The sequence below is a fragment of the Chiloscyllium punctatum genome, chromosome 29 (assembly GCF_047496795.1).
Source record: "Chiloscyllium punctatum isolate Juve2018m chromosome 29, sChiPun1.3, whole genome shotgun sequence".
In the NCBI taxonomy this organism is placed as follows: Eukaryota; Metazoa; Chordata; class Chondrichthyes; order Orectolobiformes; family Hemiscylliidae; genus Chiloscyllium; species Chiloscyllium punctatum.
In genome coordinates, this window is record NC_092767.1 from 45,027,049 (window position 1) to 45,054,343 (window position 27,295).

General features: G+C 47.4%; 1 pseudogene; it reads right to left on the reverse strand.

Moving 5' to 3' along the window:
• Window positions 1–12,769: 12,769 nt before the first annotated feature.
• LOC140454377 (beta-1,3-galactosyl-O-glycosyl-glycoprotein beta-1,6-N-acetylglucosaminyltransferase 3-like) lies at window positions 12,770–23,042 on the reverse strand (annotated as a pseudogene).
• Between the last annotated feature and the right edge of the window lie 4,253 nt (window positions 23,043–27,295).

A 27,295-nucleotide genomic window follows, 5' to 3' on the forward strand; every position in this document is an offset into this window, starting at 1 on the left:
TCCCCAATTGCCTAGAAGGTAGTTAAAGGTCAAGCACATTGCTGTGGGTCTGGAGTCACATATACACCAGACCAGGTCAAATGGCAAATTTCCTTACCTAAAGCACGTTCATGTATCAGACGGGTTTTCACAACAATGTTTTAATGGGAGACTCTATCCTTTTCCCCTGAAATTGAATTCAATTCCCACCATCTGCCACGATAGGATTCAAACTCATGTCCCCAGAACATTGACTCGATTTTTTCTGCCCTTGCCCATTCCCTTCCCACTTCCATCTGTGATTCCTCTGATGCCTTACTTTGGTTCTGGATGCTGCCAGGTTTATAGTGTTGTCAATCACAGGGACCCTGTTTCCAAAACTCATTCACCTTCCACGACAGAATAATCATCTCAATCCTTGTGCTCCTCATGTTGTGGCTCAGACTGGGAACACTTCACAGTTCCCATCTTCATATCCCGCAGTTTGACCTACACTGCTGTCCCACAGGGACAAATCACCTTTGGGTGTAGAAGGATGGACTGGGCAAGGAATGGGAATTTTAATCAGTCACTAGGTTAGCTTGGAAATATCTGCTGCACATTATATTCCATCTGCTAATTCCTTCCTCACTCAATGAAGTTGCCCATATCTTTGGTCGTCCCCACAGATTTCTCTCCCACCCACTGTAAGTCTTTTCAGTGAACCTGGAAACATTGTTCCCTTCAGCTACTCATTGCTGTCAATTGAAAGTGTCTGTGTCTTTAGCAGTGACCCTTCAGGCAGCCCCACTGGGTACTAACTCGGAGAAAGTGAGGACTGCAGATGCTGGAGACCAGAGTTGAAAAGTGTGGTGTTGGAAAAGCGCAGCAGGCCAAGCAGCATCTGAGGAGCAGAAGAATCGACGTTTTGGTCATAAGCCCTTCTTCAGGAATGAGGCTAGTGTGCCAAGCGGGCTGAGATAAAAGGTGGGGGGGAATTTGGTGGAAGGGCGCTGGGAATACGACAGGTGGAAGGAGGTGAGGGTGAGGGTGATAGGCCGGAGAGGGGGTGGGGGCGGAGAGGTCGGGAAGAAGATTGCAGGTCAAGAGGGCGGTGCTGAATCCGGGGGTTGGGACTGAGATAAGGTGCGGGGAGGGAAATGAAGAAGCTGGAGAAATCTACATTCATCCCATGTGGTTGGAGGGTTCCTAGGTGGAAGATGAGGCGCTCTTCCTCCAGGCATCGTGTGGCCAAGGTCTGGCGATGGAGGAGGCCAAGAACCTGCATGAACTTCGTGGAGTGGGAGGGGGTGTCAAAGTGTTCAGTCACGGGGTGGTTGGGTTGGTTGGTGCGGGTGTCCCAGAGGTGTTCTCTGAAACGTTCCACAAGTAGGCGGCCTATCTCCCCAATGTAGAGGAGACCACATCGGGTGCAGCGGATACAGTAAATGATGTGTGTGGAGGTGCAGGTGAAATTGCAATGGATATGGAAGGATCCATTGAGGTCTTGGAGGGAAGTGAGGGGGCAGATATGGGCGCAAGTTTTGCACTTCTTGCGGTTGCAGGGGAAAGTGCCGGGAGTGGAGGTTGGGTTTGTGGGGGGTGTGGACCTGACGAGGGAGTTGTGGAGGGAGTGATCTCTCCAGAACGCTGATAGGGGTGGGAGGGAAATATATCCCTGGTGGTGGGGTCTGTTTGGAGGTGGCGGAAATGACGATGTATCCGGAGGTTGTTGGGGTGGAAGGTGAGGACCAGTGGGGTTCTGTCTTGGTGGCGATTGGAGGGACAGGGTTCAAGGGTGGAGGTGCGGGAAGTGGAGGAGATGCGATGTAGAGCATCGTCGACCACGTCGGAGGGGAAATTGCGGCCTTTGAAGAAGGAGGCCATTTGGGCTGTTCGGTAGTGGAATTGGTCCTCCTGGGAGCAGATGAAGCGGAGGCGAAGGAATTGGGAATATGGGATGGCGTTTTTACAGGGGGCAGGGTGGGAGGAGGTGTAGTCTAGGTAGCTGTGGGAGTCAGTCGGTTTGTAGTAAATGTCTGTGTTGAGTCGGTCCCCCGAGATAGAAATGGAGAGGTCGAGGAAGGGGAGGAAGGATTCTGAGACGGTCCAGGTAAATTTGAGGCTGGGGTGGTACTAGCTCACCAAGCTGGAAATGACCTTGTTTACTGCCCACCAGCTAGTCCTCCACCCTCCAGGGCACAGCAAACACTGTGACATTCATAGTACAGTCTCTCTTAACATCGCAATGGTGTCACGAACCCACTGAAAAACCACAGAAAGCAGAGATGAGGGAGGGAGGCAGAGAAGTGAGAGGCAAAGAGAGAGAGAGACACACACAGGGAGAGAAATAGGGAGACAGAAGAGGAGAGACAGACACACTGTCTATGCCTATGAGGGAGAGGGAGCTGTGAGGGCTCACCTGGCTGAATAAATCTTAAATGATGAAACAAAATTCAGAGACAGATCTATAGTCATTGACAGTGTGGGGATGGCATTTCAAACCCATAGCCAAAGGAACAATGATGGGAACAATGTCATGGTGAGTTCTTCCTCTGTACCTAACACCATTCTGTCCCTGTCCTGGGAGTGTTTGATGAGGATGGAGTGGAGGGAGATTTACTCTTATCAATCCCAGGATTGTTCCTGCCCTGGATGTATACAGATGGCATTACATGTGGCATTACAGAGACAACATTTCTCTTTGTATAGCTTCTGCTGTCATTGCCCTGTCAATTTTGGTGGGAGACGGATAAAATGGAGATGTCTGAGTCCTTGAAGTATGAAGCAAGCTCCATTAAACAATCCCTGGATGTTCGACTAACTCAGGACATTCACACACATAGGTCAGCTTCCATCATTTGTACAGAAACCACCCTGAACCCCTCGATTAGATTCCAGTCTGAAACGCACTCCTCCATATCTGATATTCTTTATACAATCCACCCCGAGACCCTCAATTAAATGTGGACATCATTGCAGTGTTCTGATTTCTGTTCATTAAACAGCCATAATCATTCTCACTCAGTCCCATTTAGTTCCCATTTCTCCAAGTAGATTCTATCTCATTTGTTTTCTTTTTGACTGTTTTCCTTTTTTATCTGCATCCAAATGATATCCAGTGTCACTATTTCCAGTGTTAGTGTCTATAGTTAAAACATCTGACATCGCAATGTCCAGCATTACACTGTCCAATGTCACAGTCTGATCTCAAAGTATCCAGTGATAGTGTCCAGAGTGACAGTGTTGTAACCAGAGTGACAGTGTCCAGAGTTATTGTGCCTGGAGGTATGGTGTCCGGAGTGATACAGAAAAATGAAGCTGAACCAAAACCAACCTCCCGATCACTGCATTTGCAACACAGTGACATTCAACCATTCAATGACCCACAAAATCGTTCAATTGTTCCTAACCAGAATTTACAAATAACAGATCTTGGATGTCAAGTTTATAACTTAATAAATTGTTAATTTCTATTTATGTCACTATGCAGAACACAGATGATCATAAACCCATGCACCCCCCCCCCCCCAATTCGCACACCAGCAGACAGTTAAGAGATAAACTTGTTTAAAATTTTAATTTGCCAGTTGATAACAGTTTCAATGAGAAATAATAGGCCATCATGAAATCCTTTGATGCTGGGTTGTATTACAGGCACAAGAACTGTACACCATGTTTGAACTTAAAGTCACCAGTCAATGCGAACAAATTCTGCAGACCTGTGGAGACTAATACTCATTCCCAAAGACTCACATTCTCATCTCAGATCTTTTAACAAGTTAACAACTGGGGAAATAACTAGACAAAGTCAAACCAAAAAGAAGACCAGACCAGTCCAGCAACTTCCAAAGAAGCACTTCCTCGAAGCCCAAAATCCAGTCAGAGCGAGGTCACTCATGGTTTTTTCTTTCTTTCTCACCATTCTCTGTGATTACCTGCCTGGCAGCATTCCTCTTACTGACTGACCCATTCAATATCCATCCAGCTGTCAGTCCCTGAGCAGAACTACATCTCGGTGCTGAAGCGTCTGCTGTGTTCAGAGAGCAGTAATTCACCTGCATTATCTTTCCTGGCCAGATCCTCACAGCAAACATCAGTCTTTTGTCTGTCCAGTTTTTTTTTAAAGAAGAACTAGTCACTGTTCAAATTTCAATTCTCAATTTGGACTCAGTTCCAAACCAAAATGAGAAAAATAAAAAAAATAGTGATGGTCACAACACTGGTCTTGCAGTGTCCAGCTGTACAGTGCCCACTCGTGCAGTGTTCCAGTAATGCAGTGTCCACTCGTGCAGTGTTCCAGTAATGCAGTGCCCACTAGTACAGTGTTCCAGTAATGCAGTGTCCACTCGTGCAGTGTTCCAGTAATGCAGTGTCCACTCGTGCAGTGTTGAGTATTATTGGTGGATGTGTCCCTGTGAGACTGGGCACAACTAACCCCATCGACCTGTGGCCAACCACTTCAACTCCCCCTCCCACTCCACAATGACACTTCCTGCACCACCAAATCCAAGTTATCTGACGACTGGAGGAAGAACACCTCATCTTCTGCCTTGGGACCCTCAACCACATGGCATCAACATTGACATCACTAGTTTACAAATCTCTCCTCTCCCCCAACCTCATCCCAGATCCAACCCTCCAAGTCGGCTCTCCCCTTTTGACCTGTCCATCTTCCTTCCAAACTATATGTTCGCCCTCCCCCACCGACCAATCACAATCACCCCCCCCAGCTGGATTTACTGAGCACCTTCCCAGCTAGCTTCCCCAAAAGCCACACCCTCACTCTATTTATCTCTCAACCCCCTTACTCCCCCACATTCCTGATGAAGGGCTTATACCTGAAATATCGGTTCTCCTGCTCCTCGGATGCTGCCTAACCTGCCGTGCTTTTCCAGCACCACACATTTTGACTCTTACAGTGACTAATGTTACAGTGCTAAGTCTCACAGCACCCAGTGTTACAGTGGATAGTATTAAGGTATCCAATCTCCACAGTGCCCAACACTATCGTGCCCAGCCTCACACTGTCTCGTGTTCCAGTGGCCATGTTATAGCATGCAGTCTCACTGTGCCTGGCCTCCACAGCAGCCAGTGTTATACTATACAGTCTCAGAGTGCCCAGTTTCACAGTGCCCAGTCTCTCAGTGTTTCCAATGTCTCACCCACCACCCCTACCACCATCACCGAGGTTTACTCTGTCCCAACCTCTAACCCAGCCCCAGTTTTACCAAGTGTCCTGTTTCGGAGATATTCCTCCATGCACTGTACTGCCGTGTTGTCCATGTTGGGGTCAAACTTATTTGCAAAGAAACATCTCTGACGGACCACCCAATGTAGATCTCCTGCCCCATACACACAGACTAAGTGGCGATACCTTCCCGTGCAGGGAGGGTATAGGGCACCCCTCGTAACGTCACCAGCCTCAAAGGACCACTTTACTGCCCGGCCAAGTGTCCTGGTGGCTGCTTGGGTGTACGGGATAGAGCCTGGTACATTGGGCATTCTGTGCAGGGTAGCCCACACATGCTCGTCCGGGCTGTAGGTATCCTCCGACCACTTGAGGAAGGCCTGGATCTCGGCACTGTCAAACACATGGCCAACAAACTCTCTGGAGGCCATGAAGTAGGCACTGCCCATGAAGATGGAGGGGCTGATGTTCGGCTGGTCTTTCAGTTGCGCCGTCAAGATGACTTGGTCGAGGGTATCGTGGTGGTATTGTCAACGTTTCTAAAAGGCAAGCGCAAGAGGGAGTGAGAGAGATGAGAAAGCAGAAATGATAGCTTTTCAACTTCACCTATGGCTTTTTCCCTCCCCGACCCCTCTGCACTCTCCTCGCCCCCAGCTCCAGCAAGATCCATGCACACTCCTTCTCTCAGTTACTCACCTTACAGTGGAGAACAAGGCCATTCAGCCCCTCAGGCCTTTCTCACTCCTATTGCCTAGTGCCAGTCACCTGCCTATTTCCCCATATCCCTGCCTCCCAAACCATCTCCCAATGCTCATTCGCTGAGCAAACATAAAACTCATCCTCAAGCTCTCCCACTGGATCTGGCTTCAAGCTGTGCCCTCTGGTTATAAAGGTTGAGAGCACCAGAAAAATAGATCCTTCAGCCCACCGTGTCTGCGCTGGCAAAACAGGCTCCTTGCTACTCCAGTCTCATTTTCCAGCACTGGGAACATTGCCTTTCATGCCTCACCAGTGCAATGGAGACACTTTCCTGTGGTCATCAACTCCTGGAGTGGGACTTGAACACAGAGCTTTTGCCTTAGAGAGAAGGACATGGTGTGCAGGGATATAGTTCTTTGAAAGTTGCATTGCAGATAGACAGGGTGGTGAAGTAGGTGTTTGATACCTTTACCTTCATTGGTCAGGGCATTGAGTATAGGAGTTGGGATGTAATGTTGCAGCTGTAACAGAGATGGATAGAGCTCTGAAAGATAGTGGAATCAAGGGTTATTGGGATAAGGCAGGAACAGGATACTGATTGTGGATGATTAGCCATGATCATAATAAATGGTGATACTGGCTCGAAGGGCTGAATGGCCTACTCCTGCACCTATTGTCTATAAGTAGGAGTATCTTTGATTATCTCTGATATGCCTTTGCCATTACCAAGTGTGATCTATTGTCTGTAGAGGACATTGGTGAGGCCACTTTTAAAATACTGCATACAATTCTGGTCGCCCTTCGAAAGAAAGGATGTTGTTAAACATGAGAGGGTGCTGAAAAGATTTACCAGGATGTTGCCGAGATTGGAGGGCTTGAGCTACAGTAAGAGGTTGAATAGGCTAGGGCTATTTTCCCTGGAGGGTCAGACGCTGAGGGGTATCCTTACAGAAGTTCATAAAATCAGGAGAAGCATGGATAGATGTTGAAATAATCAGCCAGATTAAGCCACACTTCACACAGCTTCCTTTATCACATATATGCAAGAAGACTCAACCAGCCGGGTCAAAGCCCACCCTTGCCTGGAGAATCTGAATCAGGCAGTTGCAATCATACTTTTACACACAAATCAGCGTTCCCCTTTCACGAATTACATTTTGATTTCAAGCCTTAGCAACACAACTGATCAATCAGATCCTGATCTAGGTCCGTGACGTTTAGCATTAGATCATTGACCTTAAACTTCTACAACACCTGTTGAGTGTTGTTTCAGTCTTCCTGCCTTCTCACTTAATGGGAGCCAGTTTCAGTAAGCTAGCTAGCTTGCTTACGTGCTGGCTGCACTTTTCTGTTGCTGCTCAGAATTGTTTAGCTGACCTCCTTTTCTGTTCTTGCCCCATTTTGATTCCTTCCAGGTCGGCTGTATAGCCAAAGGTCTTTTCCCAACGGTGGGGGAGTCCAAAACTAGAAGCATAGGTTTAAGTTGAGAGGGGAAAGACCTGAGGGATTACTTTTTCATGCAGTGGATGATGTGTGCCTGGAATGAGCTACCAAGAGGTGGTGGAGGTGGCTGGTACAATGACTATATTTAAAAGGCATCTAGATGTGGACATGAATAGGAAGAGGTGAGAGAGATATGTGCTAAAGGCTGGCAAATGGGACTAGGTCAGATTAGGATGACTGGTCAGCGCAGACTGGTTGAACTGAAGGGTCTGTTCCATACTGTATGATGCTGTGACTCCATGCTCTCTGGTTATTGAGGTTTAGAGCACCAAAATAATAAGTTGCCCTTCAGCCCATCGTGTCTGCACTGGTCAAAAAGACCAGCTTCGAACTATTCTCATCCCAGTTTGTAGCACTTGGCCCATACCCTTGAGTGTCTCACAAAAGCAATGAAGACACCTTCCTATGGCCATCAGCTCCTGGAGTAGGACTTGAATCCAAAGCTCCTCCCTCAGAGTGAAGGACACCACACATTAGGTTCTCTACAGTATGAAAACAGGCCATTTGGCTCAACAAGTCCACACCAATCCTCTGAAGAGCAACCCATCCACACCCGTTATCCTACCCAATATTTACCCTTGACTAATGTACCCGAACACTATGGGCAATTTAGCATGACAAATCTACCTGGCCTGCACATCTTTGTGGATTGTGGCAGGAAACCAGAGCACCCGGAGGAAACCCACGCAGACATGGGGAGAATGTGCAAACTCCACACAGACAGTCGCCCAAGGCTGGAATCGAACCCAGGTCTTTGGCGCTGTGAGGCAACAGTGCTAACCACTGAGCCACCGTGCCACCCCTTCCGCAAGACACAAGGCACTTTATTTACATTGTGTCAAAAGATATCTTTTATCCTCGGTCCTTGTGGCATCATGCATAGTAGATATGGATCCTTGGTTACCAAGGGGATGATAGATGGTATGCAGGAATGTGGATGGTGGAACAGGATCAAAAGGGCCAATGGCCTACTCTTGTTCCTTGTATATATGGGAGCAGATTTTCTTTTTCCAACTTACATCGGAACTTGCCATCATCTCATACAAATGTAGTTTAGGCTTCATTTGCATTTCAATTCCTCAGATCTCCCCACCATGCCTCGAACCCAAAATCTTACATTTGCATTCCATTGCACTTGTACAATCGGTGAACAGTGAAGTATATTTCCTTGTCTTCATTACCGAGTGCTCACCCTGTACCCATTGAATAAACCTCACCCCAATCTCCTTTGTTCCAATGGGAGCATCGTTGACCTTTCCAACTGTGCCATCCAACTTAAATCCTGGCACCATTCTGCGAAATCTCCTCCCTGTCCTGAGGGCCCTCACATCGTTTTATAGTCACCGGAAATGACCACAACAATCCAACTGGGGCTAAACCAATTCGACATGCAGCATAACTCAACCATTTATTGGCATCAATGCCTCTATTTATGAAGCCTTCTGCTTTTCTACGCTCTTATGGCCTCCCCCATCTTCTAATGTCGATGAATGTTTATTGCCAGATCCCTCTAATCCTGCGCACTCTTTACGATTGTGCCATTACATTTCTATTACCTCTCCACATCCTTCTCCCAAAACACATCCTTCTCTTCTGTATTCACCTCTGACTGGATGCTGTCTGTTCACTGTGGTGACTCTGGACAATTCACATCATCCTCACCATTTGCCAATCCTCCAGGTTTATCATTGCCCCGAATATGGGTATTTTGCCACATACTCCAAGATTGATATCACTGACATATTGAATAAAAGCAGTCGTCTATTTAGGGCTGAGAAACGGAAACATTTAACTTACAGGATAGTGAAGTTATGGAATTCTGTACCACAGAAAGCTGTAGAGTTTGAGTCATTGAATATTTCCAAGAATGCGATTCACAAATATTTAGGTTTCAAAAGCATCAAAGGCATGGGGAGAAAGCGGTAGTATGGCATTGAGATAGAGGATTAGCCACGATCATATAGTATGGTGGGCCTCATGGAGGGCCAAATCATCTTCTCCTGCTCCGGGTCTTGATGTTTATATGTCCCAGCTGTGTGGATCATTCCCACCTACCAACCTACCAACCTCTCGTCCAAAACAAGATCCATGAATCAGGGCTTGTGTTGTCAATTTTGTTGTTCAGCTGTTTTTATCTAGTGCCTAGTGAAACACTTCATTGAATCCAGTTCAGACAACATTCTCTGCATTCAAATTCTCAGCTACTTCATCAATGCATGATGCGAGGTTGGAGACTTACCTTTTGAAAACCTGCACTGGCTTTGCTTCATTAATTTGATCTAAAGCAGGTTGGTGCGAATTGCAGCCGTAACTACCAGCATGAATGTCAAGTGCATGATATAAAGTAAACTAGGATCCATGCGGTGTGAGCCTCGGAGACCCAGGTTCAAGTCGCTTCTGTTCCAGAGTTGTGCGATAACATCTTTGAACAGGTTCATCAGTAAATGTAAGACCATTAACAAGTCGGGACAGGAGTTGGCCATTTGGTGCCTCAAGCCAGCTTCACTCGGATCGTGGCTGATTCAACATTCCTCAAGTCCATGTTCTTACCCTATCCCCGTAACATTTAATTCCCCAACTGAGCAAGAATCTATTCATCTAAACCTTAAATATATACAAGGACAGCTCTCTGTGGCAAGGAATTCCAAAGATTCACAACCTTCTCAGAGAGGAAATTCCACCTCATCTCAGTCTCAAACTGGTGCCCCTTTATTCTGAGACAATACCCCCCCCCGCTCCCCCCAGCATTTACCCAGTCAAGCCCCTTAATCCTGTCCATTTCAATGGGGTCACCTCTCATTCTTCTAAACTCCAGTGAGTAGAATCCTGTTTAGCCTTTTGTTTTTAAGACAATCCCTCCATAATGGGGCCATCCCACTGAACATTCTCTTAACTTCCTCCTGACTTTTATCCTCCAAACCCCCTTTAAATAAGGGCAAACATTCCACTTCAGTTCTAAAGAAAGGTCACCAGACTCGAAACATTGACTCTGTTTTCTCTCTATGAATGCTACCCGACCTGCTGAGTCTCTCCAGAAATTTCTGTTTTCGTCCAACATTCCATTAGTCTTCCCAATTACCTGCTGCCCCCGTGTGCAAGCTTTCCATGTTTCATTCACTAGTTCCCCCAAGTCCCTTTGTGTTGCAGCTTTCTGAAGCTTTCTCCATTTAAATAATATTCTATTCTTTTGATTTCCCTTCCAAATGAACAACTTCACATTTTCCCACATTGCACTCCATTTGCCAACATTTTTGCCAACTTAACCTATCAATATCTGACTGTAAAGCACATAAGACAACATTTTTTACTGTAACTCGATTATACATGACAGTAATATATCAGCAAGTTTTGAGAAGGTTTGTAGTTCAGGTTGAGGTTCTAGATGTAGGTTTGCTCGCTGAGTTGGAAGGTTCACTGAAGATGTTGCCTAGTATGGTGACAAAACATCTGAAAATGAACCTTCCAGCTCAACGAGCAAACCTACATCCAGAGTAATATTTCAAGTCAACCTCAGAGTACAACGGGATCTTGATCAGATGGGATAATAGGCCGAGGAGTGCCAGATGTAGTTTAATGTCGATAAATGTGAGGTGCTCCATTTTGGAAAGGCAAATCAGGGCAGGAATAATACACTTCATGGAAAAGTCTGGGGAGTGATAATGAAACAATGGATCGTGGAATGCAGATTCATAGTTTCTTGAAAAAGGAGTCGCAGATAGACAGGTTAGTGAAGATGTCGTTTGCTACGCTTGCCATTATTGGTCAGTGCGTTGTGTGTAGGATTTGGGAGGTCATGCCGTGTCTGAACAGGACATTGGTTTGGCAAGTTCTGGACTACAGCATGTAATTCTGGTCTCCCTGCTATAGGAAGGATGTTGTGAAACTTGAAAAGGTTCAGAAAAGATTTATCAGATGTTGCCAGAGCTGAATGTGCAAATGCAGAAGATTGGTACTAGATGTGGAATAATTACAGACATGATGGGCTGAATGGCATCCTTCCGCAAGAATTCTTTAATTCTGTGACTGGCGCAGAGGGAGATTAACTTCAAGGTTCATGTTATCAGGAGGGACACCAAAGCCCTTAGCTGAGTGGTCAGAAAACTCCCTACTCTTTACTTGAACGAAGGCATAACTTGTCTCCACCAATATCAAAGCATAAGTCAGCCATTCGTCCCTTCAAGTCTGCTCCACCATTCAAGAAGATCACTGCTCTTCTGGTTGCAATTTCAATTCCACATTTCTATCGTTTGCCCCGGGGTCCTTATCTTGTTTTAAAAAAAAGGTCACCTTGCTCACCCTTTCATAACTTCATCAAGTCAGCCTTCACAACTTCGTACAGAAGAGATTTACACAGTGCAACAGCCCTCTCAGGGGAAAATAATTCTGCAAGGCATTGGTGAGGCCACTTTTGGAGTATTGGATAAATTTGTGATCTCCCTGCTGTTGGAAGGGTGTTGTTCAACTGCAAAGGATGCAGAATAGATTTACAAAGATGTTGCCAGGACTGCAGTTATAAGGAGAGGTTAGATATGCTAGGACTTTTCTCACTGGAGTATTGGAGGGTGAAGGGTGACCATATAGAGGTTTATAAAATTGTGGGGGAAATCAATAAAAGTGAATAGCCCCAGGATGGGGGAGTCCAAACCCAGAGGGCATAGGTTTAAGGTGAGACCTGAGGGTGGTGCAAATACGGAGCAAGTTGCCAAAAAGAATTGTTATAGTGGGTACAATCACAAGATTTAACAGACGACATAAAGAGGACAAGTTTAGAGGGATATGGACCAAACACAGGATAATGGGACTAGTTCCAATTAGGATACCTGGTTGGCATGGATGAGTTGGACGAAAGGGTATGTTTCGGTGCTGTAGGACTCTGACGATATCTTATTCTCCAGAACATCATATCAAACCTACAAGAGAAAGCAATGTCCCATCAACCATCTTATCATATCCCCTCAGAGAAATTTATACATTTCAAAAAGATCTCTCAGATTTCCAAACTTAAATGTGTAAAAGCCAATTTGTTCAACCTTCATCCCTGGGAAAAAGGCAGGTGAAACTTGCTGTCAATGTAATTATTTTATGTTTTAAATGAGAGAAAAATGTACAGACTGATTCTGATGTGGTCTCATCAAGGCCTTGTGTGGCATTCTCTCCACCCCTCAGGTCTGGAAATGGACTCTACATTTTGAAGAAAAATGTCTGTGTTAATAGACTCTGGACTAGAACGGACTCTGTTTGTTGGTAATTAGCTATCATATGGTTTGTTGGGCTTATCACCTGCACTGTCTTGCATGTCCCTGGGTCTGGCAGGTCTTAGCCGGAGGGTGGGTGGGCCACCCTGTGAACCTGAAGGTTGGTAGGCTGTCCCAAAAGCCGGAGGGTGGGTAGCCACCCTGATGACAGTCTCCCCGAGAGCTAGATGGTGGGTAGACCGTTCTGAGCACCGTCGTCCTGAAAAGGGGTAATCGCCGACGGGCTGTCCTAGAGGTGGTCGAAAGCTGTATCAGAGCAGCCGAGAGCCAGAAAGCGTGTGGGGGCGGGCTGAGATCCAGAAGGCTTGTGGGCTGCCCTGCACCCTGTTATCCCAGGGAAGGGAACGGGCTGTCCTAGAGGTGGCCGAAAGATGTGCCAGGATAGCCATTGGCCAGATGGCCCATCGGGGTGGGTGAGAGCCCAATGGTACGTAGGGGCAGACCGAGAGCGAGAAGGTGGGTAGCCGTCCTCAGCGCTGTCACCCCAGGTGGGTAGTGGGGCGGGCAGTCTTAGAGGTGGTCGAAAGGTGTGTCAGGGCGGACCGAGAGCCGGAAGGCGCGTGGGGGGGCTGCTATAGAGTGGTCGGAAGGTGGGAGGGACGGGGGCTTGCTGGGTCTGCATTATCTGCACTTTTTAACGTAACAGGATTGTCTTATGCATAAATGTCATTGTTGCTGTCTTTTCATATTTGAAACTGGGATTTGTGGTTTGTCCTCAATTCCCTGTAAACTGGTTGAACGGTAGGGTTTGGGGCCGAGCTTTGCTGCTCCTCTCCCTTGTAAAATTGCTGTTGTATACAGCTGTAAATGTTAACTGTTGTGCTGTAACCTCTTTTTTTTGTACTTGTTTAATAAAATAAAAAAAACAGGGGAATGCTCCTCTCCCTTGTAAAATTTCTATCTCTTGTATACAGTTGTAAATGTTAACTGTTTTTGTAAACTGTTTAATAAAATTTATAAACAGGAGATTCAGCGGTCTTCTTGATTTAGGTGACTGACTCTGTGCTGGCTGGGTCACAGTCAGTGTGTTACTGTTGGTTTCTGCTTGTTTTTTGTGTGGGGGAAACCTGATTCCTGAACTGGCTGAATTATTTAGCCAGTTTGTTAACTGGCATTCCTTTACTGAGGACTGATTGTTAAACTCCTGATGCACAGACTGTGTTTCAGGTGTAACTCAGTTCTCATTAGGGGACTGTTGTTTCACTGACTGGTTATAGTCTGTGTGTTACTCTTCTTCACTTTTGAGAAAAGGACAATGTTAATTTTGTGGTAGGGCTTAGCCCTTGGACTCTAGTTTTCTTTGTTTTTTGTATGTGTCCTCACTGTTTGGACTGAGCCCTTGTAGAAGACATACATTTTACCAGAGGAGCTGTTCCTGTGGGGAGGTCTAGCTCTGAGACTGGGCCTCTGAAGATTGAACACCTGTGTGTGTGCTGGGAGGTGAGCATTTGCTGTATCCTAGAGTTTGGGAGAAGACCTTCCTTTCAGGAGTGGACCAAAACCCCTGTGAGTTAACCACCTTTACAATGTACTGTGTTCCTGTGAGTTGGCCTGGCTCTCCAAGGATGTGCCAGGACTCCATGGAGACTGAACACCTGTGTGCTGTGGGGTGTGCATTTGCTGCCTTTGGGAGTGGACTCTTACCTTGGTTGTAGACCTTGTTTTTAGCAGTGGACTCTATTTCTGACAACACATGTAAACTGGAGTGGACTCTGTTCCTGAGAACTCTATTTTTTTTGAAGACTCACTATTTGGACTCTGTGTACCAGAAAGGACTCCATTTTTTCACAATTAACTATTGTGTTTCTTGTTGGGCTTATCACCTGCACTGTCTTGTGTGTCCCTGGGTCTGGCAGGGCTTACTGTGAGCTGGGACATTCATGGCTCGTCCTGAAAGCTGTCACCCCGAGAACCAGAGGGTGGGTAGGCCACCCTGATGCCAGTTGCCCCTAGAGCCAGTAGGTGGGTAGGCCATTCTGAGCGCAGTCGTCCTTAGAAGGGGTAATCTGGATGGGCTGTCCTACAGGTGGTCGAAAGGTGTGTCAGGCCGGACTGAGAGTCGGAAGGCGCGTAGGGGCGGGCTGCCTTAGAGCGGCCAGAAGGTGGGAGGGATTTAGGTGGGTGGTGGGGGGTGGAGGCTTGCTGGTTTTTTGGGGGTCTGTATTGTATGCTCTGTTTCTTACACAGTTGGACTGTCTTATATGTACGGAATGTCATTGTTACTGTTCGTAATGATTGAAACTGGGATTTGAGGTTTGTCCTCCTTTCCCTGAAAACCGGTTGAATGTCAGGGTTTGGGGCTTGGCTTTGTCATTCCCCTCCCTTGTAAAATTGCTGTTTCTCTGTATACAGCTGTAAATGTAATTGTTTGTATAAACTGTGAATTGTTTAATAAAATATAAATAAACAGGACTGTCTGTTTCCTTTCTTCCTGGTGATGGAATATAAATTGTGAGGAGCAATTATTAATGTTGTCTGCGAAAATCACAAAGCTGAATCATGAAAGAGGAAGGGGAGTGTAGGTTAAGCTAGATATACTTGTACAAACAGTTATAAGCATCTGTTTCCCACTTCTGCAAAAACAAAAACCACAATCAAGAGGTCATAAGGCTCCGTGTGGACGAAGAATGAGAGGAAATGTTGCTTTCGCAAGCAAGGAAGCAGATGGCAGTGAAAGTAGATATACGCTAACAATAGACCACAGAGGGATGTGGTGAAATGGCCAAGCAAAATCTGTACTGTTACGCACAAGGCCAGATAAGGCAAGAGATAAACAAGAGGAATGGGCGCTGGGTTTAGAGCAGTGGGAGGAGGGAAAGAGAAATGAATTGTATTAAGGTTTTGTACTGTGTGCCTACGTTGTAGATACCACTCTTGCAAGAGTATATCAGATGATACTGCTGCTGCAGATCTTGTCTTGCACTGAAATTATTGAAGTGAGTGAGTTCTATTTCCCATATAAATTAAGATTTACGCACTTGTTGTTTTTCACTGCATCTGACACCTACACACATGACATGGGTACAAGGGAAAAATAAGCATGACTGCTGTCGGGTGGTAGTGGAAGAAAAATAAACAGGCATGTCAAGGGATCTGCTCACTGAGAGCTGGCTCTAGGGGAGCTGGATCAGCATATGAAGGACTCTTCAATCCTCTCGAGGAGAGGAGACTGACTTCGAAACATCTTCAGTGTGTCTTATGTGCTGCTGTGTGTCCTCCTACTGAAGAGTAGTTTTAAATTTTTTTTCATGGTTTGTTGTGATTGTTTTCTGGGGTTTCTTTCTGCTTATTTCTGTTAATTTGAAGCTGTGCTCAGCTGCACAGGCAGCTACTACCACCACTGCTGCTACAGTCTGGGCCTGCTCCTCCGACTGAAGCCTGGACCTCGCCTGCACCCCTGCTGCTGCTGCCTGGGCCTACCTACACCTGGAGACGACTTTGACTGCTACTCCTGAGGCTGGTTCCGAAAAAAAATAAACAGGATGATCAGATGTTCTGTTCACTCTGAGCTGGCTCTGAGGAAGCTGGATCCGTGTCAAGGACTCCATGTGTAAACAAAATGGTGAGTTGGTGACTGGATAATGGCCTCTGTGAAGTTATTCCTGATGTAGGGGTTTCCTGCTCCTCTGATGCTGCCTGACCTGCTGTGCTTTTTCAACACTGCTCTAATCTTGACTGTAATCTCCAGCATCTGCAGTACCCACTTACAGTCACAGAGATGTACAGCATGGAAACAGATCACCGGTCCAAATTGTCCAGGCTGACCAGATATCCCGACCCAATCTAGTTCCACCTGCCAGCACCCGGCCTATATCCCTCCAAACCCTTCCTATTCATATACCCATCCAAATGCCTCTTAAATGTTGCAATTGTACCAGTCTCCACCACATCCTCTGGCAGCTCATTCCATACACGTACCACATTCTCCATGAAAATGTTGCCCCTCAGGTCTCTTTTATATCTTTTCCCTCTCAACCGAAACCTATGCCCTCTAGTTCTCGACTCCCCGACCCCAGGGAAAAGACTTTGTCTATTTATCCTATCCATGCCCCTCATAATTTTGTTAACCTCCTATAAGGTCACCCCTCAGCCTCTGATGCTCCAGGGAAAACAGCCTCAGCCTGTTCAGCGTCTCCCTTTAGCTCCAATCTCCAACCCTGTCAACATCCTTGTAAATCATTTTGGAATCCTTTCAACATCTTTCCAATAGGAAGGAGACCAGAATTGCATGCAATATTACAACAGGGCCTAACCAATGTCCTGTACAGCCACAAATGACCTACCAACCCCTGTACTCCATACTCTGATCAATAAAGGAGCATATACCAAACGCTGCCTTCACTATCCTATCTACCTGCAACTCTGCTTCAAGGAGCTAGGAACCTGCACTCCAAGGTTTCTTTGTTCAGAAACACTCCCAAGGACCATTAAATGTTTAAGTCCTGCTAAGATTTGCTTTCCCAAAATGCAGCACCGCACATTTATCTGAATTAAACTCCATCTGCCATGTCTCAGCCCATTCGCCCATCTGGTCCAGATCTTGTTGTAATCTGAGGTAACCCTCTTCACTGTCCACTACACCTTCAATTTTGGTGTCATCTGCAAACTTACTAACTGTACCTCTTATGCTCGCATCCAAATCATTTATGTAAATGACAAAAAAATAGAGGGCCCAGCACCGATCCTTGTGGCACTCCACTGGTCACAGGCCTCCAGTCTGAAAAGCAACCCTCCACCACCACCGTCTGTCTTCTACCTTTTGAGCCAGTTCTGTATCCAAATGGCTAGTTCTCCCTGTATTCCATGAGATCTAACCTTGCTAATCAGTCTCCCATGGGGAACCTTGTTGAATACCTTACTGAAGTCCATATAGATGACATCTACTACTCTGCCCTCATTAATCCTCTTTGTTACTTCTTCAAAATTCACCCAGACAATCTCTCACACCTTTCCCCTTCCTGGACCTCTCCATCTCTGGCAACCGACTAACCGCGGACATCTACTACAAACCCACCAACTCCCACAGCTACCTGAAATACACCTCCTCCCACCCTACCCCTGTAAAAACATTATCCCTTATTCTCTGCCTCTGCTGCATCTGTTCCCAGGAGGACCACTTCCATCACAGAACATCTCAGATGGTGTCCTACCTCCAAAAACTACAACTTCCTCTCCCACATGGTTGACAATGCTCTCCAGTGCATCTGCTCCATTTCCTGTACCTTCATCCTTAAACCACACCCCTCCCAACACAACAGAGACAGTACCCCTTGGTCCTCACCTTCTACCCCACCAACATCCGGATACATTGCATTATCCTTCACCACTTCTGCCACTTACAAACAGACCGCACCATTAGGGACATATTTTCCTCTGCACTCCATCTGCATTTCAGAGACCATTCCCTCTGCAACTACCTTGTCAGATTCACACCCCCTACCAACCCACCCTCCCCTCCTGGCACCTTCCCTGGCCTCTGGAAGAAGTGCAAAACCTGTACCCACACCTTCCCCCTCACCTCAGTCCAAGGCTCCAAAGGATCCTTCCACATCTGACAGAAGTGTACTTGTACCTCCACCAATGTTATCTACTGCATCCATTGCACCTTATGTGGTCTCCTCTACATCGGGGAGACAGAACTCTGACTTGTGGATTGTTTCAGAGAACATCTCTGGGACACCCACACTCACCAACCAACCCCACCGCCTCTGGCTGAATACTTTAACTTTCCCCTTCTGGATTGATGGTGCTGGAAGAGCACAGCAGTTCAGGCAGCATCCAAGGAGCTTCGAAATCGACGTTTCGGGCAAAATTCCACTAATCCAGAATCTGGTTTCCAGCGTCTGCAGTCATTGTTTTTACCACTTTAACTCTCCCTCCCACCAAGGGCATGCAGTTTCTGGGCCTCCTCCATCACCAAACTCTTACCAGCTGACGCCTGGATATTCCACCTTGGAACCCTGCAACCAGGCAGATCATTGTTGATTTCACTAGTTTCCTCATTTCCCCACCCCAACTTATCACAGTCCCAAGCCTCCAACACAGCACCACCCTCCTGACCGGTCCACCTTCCTTCCCACCTGTCCACTACACCTTCCACAACCCCCCCCCCCCGCCACATACCTTCATCTGTCTATCACTTTTCCAGCTTCCTTCCACCCCCAGCCCCACACCCTTCCCACTTATCTCTCAGCCTCCTGGCCCACAAGCCTCATTCCTGATGAAGGGCTTATATCCGAAACATTGATTCTTCTGCTCTTCAGATACTGCCTGAGCTGCTGTGCTTTTCCAGTGCCACATTCTTGTCCCTGATCTCCAGCATCTGTAGTCCTCACTTTCTCCTCCACTCTTAACCTACCTACATTCCTGTATACTCTCGTAATCAGTCTATATCCCTCCTTATCCCAGGCCCAGCCCTCTCTTTTTACGCCATCCCTTTCACCTGACTGTCTTCCTTTCCACCCATCTGCTCCCCCCCCCACCCACTGTCCAATCACAGCCACCTCCTCCCTGCATCCACCAATCGCCATCCCACCCACCTTTCCCCAGCCCCACACCCCCATTTTGTCTGCAGCCCCTTCCTCTCCCTGGGTTCTGATGAAAGTTTCCGACCTGAAACATCAATTGCCCTTCTACTCTGTTTGCAGCTGAACTCTCTAACTCCTCTCTATTCCTTTGTACATTCTGAACCTCCCTCCATGCAGTTGAACAATTTTAACAACCTTGTCTCTCTTTGTACAGTCGGGAGTGAAGGACTGGAAGAGAGAGAGAGGGATGATGGAGGGAGGGAGGATGGAAAACACTTGGATGGAGAGAGGCCCAGCAGACAGGAATGCGGTTACCTTTTTGAACCCTGGTGCAGGATCCGACTCAATCACGTTGAAGCCGTTCAGAGCTCTGAGGCTGCGGACTACCTCCCGGTTGGTCTTCAGGGGGAAGTCTTGGCCACACACGTTGATGAAGTACCTCCAGGGGACAGGGCTCTCCAGCAGCTCCTTCATGCAGTTGAGATCTGTCTGAACTCTGCTCCAGCCAGATTAGGTGACCCACTCCAGCTTGGCTGCGACAAAGACATTGTGGAAACACGAAGCGATGGCCCGAACGGCCGCATGAAATTGACTCAGGGATTTGCGGTCCACGTGGATACAGTAGACATTCTGTGGGGCGTAAATGCTCCGTAGAAGCCTCTCGAACATCTCAATGCTCTGGTGGATGGCCATGGTGTAAGCCAAGGGGAAGTGTTCCTCCTCAGGGCTCAGGGGGACAGTGATATACTTGCGGGCCCTCACAAACGATCTGCAATTTCGGGTCTTGTTCAGATAATCTCCCTCAGTGACGGCCTGGTGCTTGAGGGAGATAGTAATGGAGTTGAGGAGGGCCCTTTCCACCTCCTGCCTGTCCCCCTGGATGATCTGCCAGCAGGTGGAGTTCTCCTCGACCAGCAGGAGGTGTTCCTGCATTGGACTGGCGCCTGGTTTCACCAGCCTGAGGGTCAGCCGGCTCCCTCCTCTCTGGACCAGCAGCCATTGGCACAACAAGACCACACTGAGCACACACAGCGCTGATCTGAGGCACGACCAGTGGGCACAACGCTGGCTCAGCTTGGGCACAGCGCTTTCCAGAGGGCAGTGTCCCCAGCCTACAGGCGATAGGCAAACGCAGAATGGATGCTCTCTGTGCTGGGCAGTACTGCCTTCACTAGACCGTGCGGAAGGAGTGACTGCAATTTGCTGGAGAGGTCGCCCCAGCCAGTCCCCTCTCCTTGTTAGACTCTTGTCTTTCCTTTTCCTCAAGATTCAACGAAAAACTCCGACTTTCACTCCCTCTCCCCCCGGAACTGCTCTCCCTCTGGAATTCCTCTCCCACTTTAACACCTCTCCCTCTATCTGTGACCCCTTTGTAACCCCTCTCCCTCTATAATCCTTCTCCCTTTGTAATCCCTCTCCTCCACTAACTCATCCCTCTCCCTCAGTAACTCCTCTCTCGTTCCTCCTCTCTTTCTGTCCCTCTGTAACTCCTCGTTCTCTCTCTCTGTCTCACTAACTCCTCTCCCTCTCCCTGTCTCTCTCAGTAACTCCTCCCGCCCTCCTCTGGATGAAACCTAGCCAATGTTCCGTTGTTTCTCTCTCGGAGTCCGGGCTCCCCTCGCTCCTGTCTGCCTGCTTGGCTACAGGCGTTTCTTTTCCCGGTCTCTGCTTCTCTCCAGCCGTTCCTGGACCGGTGTTGCCCGGGTGAAGTAAAGGAAAGGATCGCGATCGGAGAACCTACTACCAGAGAGAACACAGAGCCAGTCAAGTCCAATAACCCACGCCCCAGCCTGGGCTGAGATGCTCTTTCAGGAAGGAACCTTCCATCGAGCCCACAACAATGTGGGAGGGGTAACCCTTGGATGAAGAGAGGACCAGGAGACGGGAAGGTGGTTACCTGTTTGTACTGTGACTCTTAACTGCCCTCTGGGCTATTAGGGATGGGCAATAAACACTGGCCTGGCCAATGGTGCCCCCATCCCATGAATTTATTTGTAAAAAAGTAACAATAGTAAGTCAAATAAAATCAAACTTCACCACCCGTCATCTCTCTCTCTCTCTGATGCGAAATTGGAGTTATGGTGATTTGACCGTTCATAATAAAGCTGTGAATCTGAGCACAGCAAGTTGATATGGATCCAAAAAAAAATCCCCTGGCCAAGAGTGGCTCAGAGGTTAGCATTGTTGGAGCACAGTACCTGGGACCAGAGTTTGATTCCAGCCTTGGGTGGCTTTGTGGAGTTTTGCATGTTGTCTGCTTGGGTACCCTTCGGGTGCTCTAATTTCAAAGATGTTCAAGTTAGATGGATTGGCCATGCTGAATTGCCCATAATGTCCAGGGATGTGCAGGCTAGGTGGGTTACCACAGCCACACACACACACACACACACACACACTCTGCCGGTTTAGGCAATGCTCAATCTAATGCAACATCCTGGTGGTTCTCCTTTGCACCCCCTCCAGTACAATCACATCCTTCCTATAATGCGGTGACCAGAACTGCACACAGTATTCCAGCTGTGGTCTCACCAAAATCCTGTAAAGCTCCAACATGACACCTCCCTGCTCATGTATTCAGTGGCTTTGACCCTTCTTAATTCCCTTACCTGCCTATCCTGCTGCCTTCACGGATGGCTGGAACACACAAACCAGGATCCGTCTAATCTTCTGTGCTTGCCAGGGTCCTCCTATTTAACGTGTACTCCCTTGCCATGTTAGTCCTCCGGAAATGCATGTCACAGAAATTTGGGCATTCAGTAGCACAGAATGGAGAAAAAAAACGACTGGCATCAAGAGATGGCATCTTTTAAACATTGTAACTGTGCCCACATACATTACTTCATCTGGAAGTTCATTCCATCACAAACCACTCTGGGAAAAAAGAGTTGCTCCTCAATCTTTAAATCTTTTTCCTCTGACCTTACAAACATGGCCCTGAGTCTGAACTCCCCCCACGCTAGGGAAAAGATCCTTGTCATTTATCTTATCAATCACTGTCATGATTTTATAAACCTCAGCAAGGTCACCCCTCAATTTCCTATGCTGCAGTGAAAAACACATACAGTTCTGATGTGGATCCTTCAGAGAGGGGACAAAAAATGTTTACCAGGATGTTGTCTGGAATGGGGGATCTTACCTGTGAAGAAAGATTGGATAGACTGGGTTTGTGTTCACTGGAATGCAGGAGGTTGAGGGGCGACCTTATAGAAGTTTATAAGATTGTGAATGGCATGGATCGGGTGGAAAGTATGAGGCCTTTTCTCAGGGTGGAAGAGTCAGTTACTTGGGGACACAGGTTCAAGGTGGAGGGGTCAGGGGGGTGTTTAAAAGAGATATGTGAGGCATGTTTATCATGGATAGGGTGGTGAGTTCATGGAACACACTGCCAGAACAGACAATGGAAGCAGACACAACTGGAGTTTTCAAGAAGCATCCAGCAGCAGGCATGAATAGGAAGGAAACAGGGGAATACGGATCCTGTAAGTGAAGACAGTTTTAATATGGAAGGCAAAATGTGTCAGTGCAGGCTTGGAGGGTTGAAGGGCCTGTTCCTGTGCTGTAATGTTCTTTGTAAAATGTCCCCAGCCTCTCCAGTCTATTTTTATATCTCAAACCCTGTACTCCTGGCATCATCCTGGTCAATCTTTTCTGAACCGTCTCCATTTTAATAATATCCTTCCTACAGCAGCGTGAGCAGAACAGGACACAGTCTTCCAGAACTGGTCTTACCAACTTCCTGTCCAACCTCAGCACACCATCCCAACTCCAGTCTTCAGAGAGCTGAACAATGAAGGTCATCACACTCCAGCAGGTATTGTTTCACCCTGACTCACCTAGTAACTGTCCACATCTCGCTGGGACACTGATGTGAAACATCTTGGCTCTTTGACTGATTCGACCAAGTCTCATTTCCTACTGTTCCTGTGTATCCCTCAGAACAGGAATGTAATGTGCATTCCCATGGCAACATCACAATGACATACTTGTTTGTGGATTCACATGAGGTGGGCATCACTGACTGGGACAGCCTTGTTACCCATCCCCCGAATCTCTCCGGCATAAATGATAAGGAACTCTCCTCTTTAACTCCACAGTCCTTGTGTTTTAAGAATCCTGACTACAAATGCAAAGTCACATGGGAGAGAGTTCCAGGATTCTGTCCCAGAAAAACTGAAGGAAGGATGATTATTTTCAAAGTTGGGATTAAGGGTGAAGTGGAGAGTAACTGCAGAAGGAGTAGTGTTGCATCATATTGCTGGCCTTGTCTTCAAGATGATATTGATGTTGGGTTTACAAGGTGCTGTTGAGGGACCCTTCCTGAATTACTCTAGTAAATCCACAACAGGTATAACATTGTTTCCTGGAAAAAATGGACAGGATTCATCAGAGAAGGGAAAGGCAAATTGCTCAAAGTCTCATGAGATGATAACATGGAGGGCCCAAGCAGCTGAAGGCCGGTGGAGTGATGGAATCAGGGGATGGTCAAGAGGCTGGAATCGCAGGAGGGCTGACATCATGGAGTGATAATGAGCATTGATGTGACAGCTAAGAGAGGGTTATTGGGACTGGCGAAGGTTTCAGAGATAGGGTGGGGTGTAGGGGGCGGAGGAGGTTCAGGAGATAGAGAAGGTGTCAGGGCTGGATGAGGTTACAGAGATAGGGAGGAGTGTACTGGGTGGAGGGGGTGACAGAGTCATAGAGATGTACAATGCAGAAACAGTCCCATCAATCCAACACGTCCATGCCAACCAGTTCTCCTCACCTAATCTTAACTCAATTGAGGAGAAAGTGAGGACTGCAGATGCTGGAGATCAGAGCTGAAAATGTGTTGCTGGAAAAGCGCAGCAGGTCAGGCAGCATCCAAGGAGCAGGAGAATCGACGATCAGGCATGAGCCCTTCTTCAGGAATGAGGAAAGTGTGTCCAGCAGGCTAAGATAAAAGGTAGGGAGGAGGGACTTGGGGGAGGGGTGTTGGAAATGCGATAGGTGGAAGGAGGTCAAAGTGAGGGTGATAGGCTGGAGTGGGAGTGGGGGTGGGGGCGGAGAGGTCAGGAAGAAGATTGCAGGTTAGGAAGGCGGTGCTGAGTTCGAGGGATTTGACTGAGACAAGGTGGGGGAAGGGGAAATGAGGAAACTGGAGAAATCTGAGTTCATCCCTTCTGGTTGGAGGGTCCAAGGCGGAAGATAAGGTGTTCTTCCTCCAACCGTCATGTTGCTATGGTCTGGCGATGGAGGAGTCCAAGGACCTGCATGTCCTTGGTGGAGTGGGAGGGGGAGTTGAAGCGTTGAGCCACGGGGTGGTTGGTTTGGTTGGTCCGGGTGTCCCAGAGGTGTTCTCTGAAATGTTCCGCAAGTAGGCAGCCTGTCTCTCCAATATAGAGGAGGCCACATCGGGTGCAGCGGACGCAATAAATGATGTGTGTGGGGGTGCAGGTGAATTTGTGGCAGATATGGAAGGATCCCTTGAGGCCTTAGAGGGAAGTAAGGGGGGAGGTGTGGGCGCAAGTTTGCATTTCTTGCAGTTGCAGGGGAAGGTGCCGGGAGTCGAGGTTGGGTTGGTGGGGGGTGTGGACCTGACGAAGGAGTCACGGAGGGAGTGGTCTTTTCGGAACGCTGATAGGGGAGGGGAGGGAAATATATCCCTGGTGGTGGGGTCCGTTTGGAGGTGGCGGAAATGACGGCGGATGATATGGAGGTTGGTGGAGTGATAGGTGAGGACCAGTGGGGTTCTGTCCTGGTGGCGATTGGAGGAGCGGGGCTCAAGGGCGGAGGAGCGGGAAGTGGAGGAGATGCGGTGGAGGGCATCGTCGATCATGTTCGGGTGGAAAATTGCAGTCTTTGAAGAAGGAGGCCATCTGGGTTGAACGTTATTGGAACTGGTCCTCCTAGGAGCAGATGCGCCGGAGACGAAGGAATTGGGAATATGAAATGGCGTTTTTATAGGGGGCAGGGTGGGAGGAGATGTAGTCTAGGAAGCTGTGGGAGTCGGTTGGTTCATAGTAAATGTCCGTGTTGATTCGGTCGCCCGAGATAGAAATGAAATGGTCTAGGAAGGGGAGGGAGGAGTCTCAGACAGTCCAGGTGAATTTGAGCTTGGGGTGGAAGGTGTTGGTAAAGTGGATGAATTGTTCAACCTCCTCGTGGGAGCACGAGCCAGTGCCGATACAGTCATCGATGTAACGGAGGAAAAGGTGGGGGGTGGTGCCAGTGTAGCTGCGGAAGATGGACTGTTCCACATATCCTACGAAGAGGCAGGCATAGCTGGGGCCCATGGGCACCCACATGGGCACCCAAGTAGCCACCAATGTCAGGCTTACCGGTCTATAGCTTCTCTCAGCTTTAAAGCATCACCTTTTCATTCTGAGGCTATGTCCTCTGGTTCTAGTCTCTCCTACTCGTGGAAACACCTTTCCATATCCAGTCTACCATGGGGTCTCAGTATTCTGTAAGTTTCAATCAGATCTCCCTCACTCTTTTGAACTTCATTGAGTCCAGACCCAGAGTCCTCAGCCACTCCTCATGTGACAAGCCTTTCATTCCTGGGATCATTCTTATAAAATGCTTCAGGAATGCTCTTAACTTACTATTGTGAGAGATGACATTACACTGAATTACATATTTTGACTACAGGCTATAAAACTACCGAACTTTAGCAGCAAGCTATGTTAGTGTCCCTTTCTCACTGACTGCTGCTGCTATCTTCTCAACAGTTTGAAGGGTCTATGATGTGTAGATACTAAACAGTCCAAACTGAGTATACACATCTCTCTGTAATGAGAACAACCCATGGTCTACTCAGACTATGTGGACTTTACCTTTACCTTCACCAAGCATACATTAATATGATTAAGAAAACATTTACTCAACAACAGGAATGTTGGATGATTACAAAAATAACTTGGTCCACATATATTTTGCCTGAACCATGGTTGTTACCATATAACCAAAAACAATTATACATGAGGAAGTCTAAACCTAGTTTATTCATCCTAGACGTGTGTTGCAATTCGGTTCTTTCTGTTTTCTGGTCTTTGACACTGCATTACCCGATAATGTAGGTATGCCTGCGCTCATGTATGTTCACCCTGTTCTATGTCCTTGTCTTTATCTTCATCTTCACTCTCAGAAGATTACTGCTGATCCCCTATTTCCTCTGCCTACAGTCCACACCCTGTTTGTCGACTACACTTGAGAAAGGCATAGTGCCCCATTTCTGATCGATACTGCAATGCCCCACTGGAGCTTCCAACTCATCTTGAAGTGGTTGAGTTATGATTGTTCAACTATGGCCCTGGTGGAAGCATGGGCAGTGTTGTATTTTAATTTTGCCATTGCCTCAGGGACGCACTAGCATCTTGATAACATTCAGAGACCCTTATTTCAAGGAGATTGGAGTGTAAGAGTAGGGAATACTTACAGGTGAGACCACATAGAGCCATACAACATGGAAACAGACCGTCCGGTCCAACAAAGCCTTGCCGAACATTATCCCAAACTCAACATGTTCCACCTGCCCGCTCCTGGCCCATAGCCCTCCAACCCTTTCCCACGCATGTACTTATCCAAATGTCTTTTAAACCTTATAATTGTACCCACATCCTCCCTTTTCTCAGGAAATTCATTCCACGTGCGAACCACCCTATGCATAAAGAAAGTTCCTCATCTTTTTAAAATCTCTTTCCTCTCACTTTAAAAATGTGCCCCCTCGTCTTGAAATGCCCACCCTTGGGAAAAGACAACTAGCATTAACTCTATCCATACCCATCATTCTTTTATAAACTTCTATCAGTCTCGAGTAATGTGGGCAGTTTTGGTCTCTTTGTTTGGGGAAATTTCATTGGAGGCAGTTGAGAGAAGGTCTACTAGGCTAATCCCCAGAGAGCAGGGATTGTCTAAATAGCAAATGCTAAACAGGTTGGGAGTCTACTCACTGGAACTTAGAAGAATGATCTAATTGAAAAATATGGAATTCTTGAGGGGTTTTACAGGGAAAATGCTGGGAGGAGGTTTCTCATCATGGGGGAGTCGAGGACCAGAAAGCATGGTCTCAGAATCAAGGGGTGCCAGTTTAAGACTGAAACGAGGAAGAATTTCTTCTCTTTGTGTCTTTGGAAGTCCTTGTCACAGTGCCCCCTGTGGGGGCAGAGTCCTTGTGTATATTT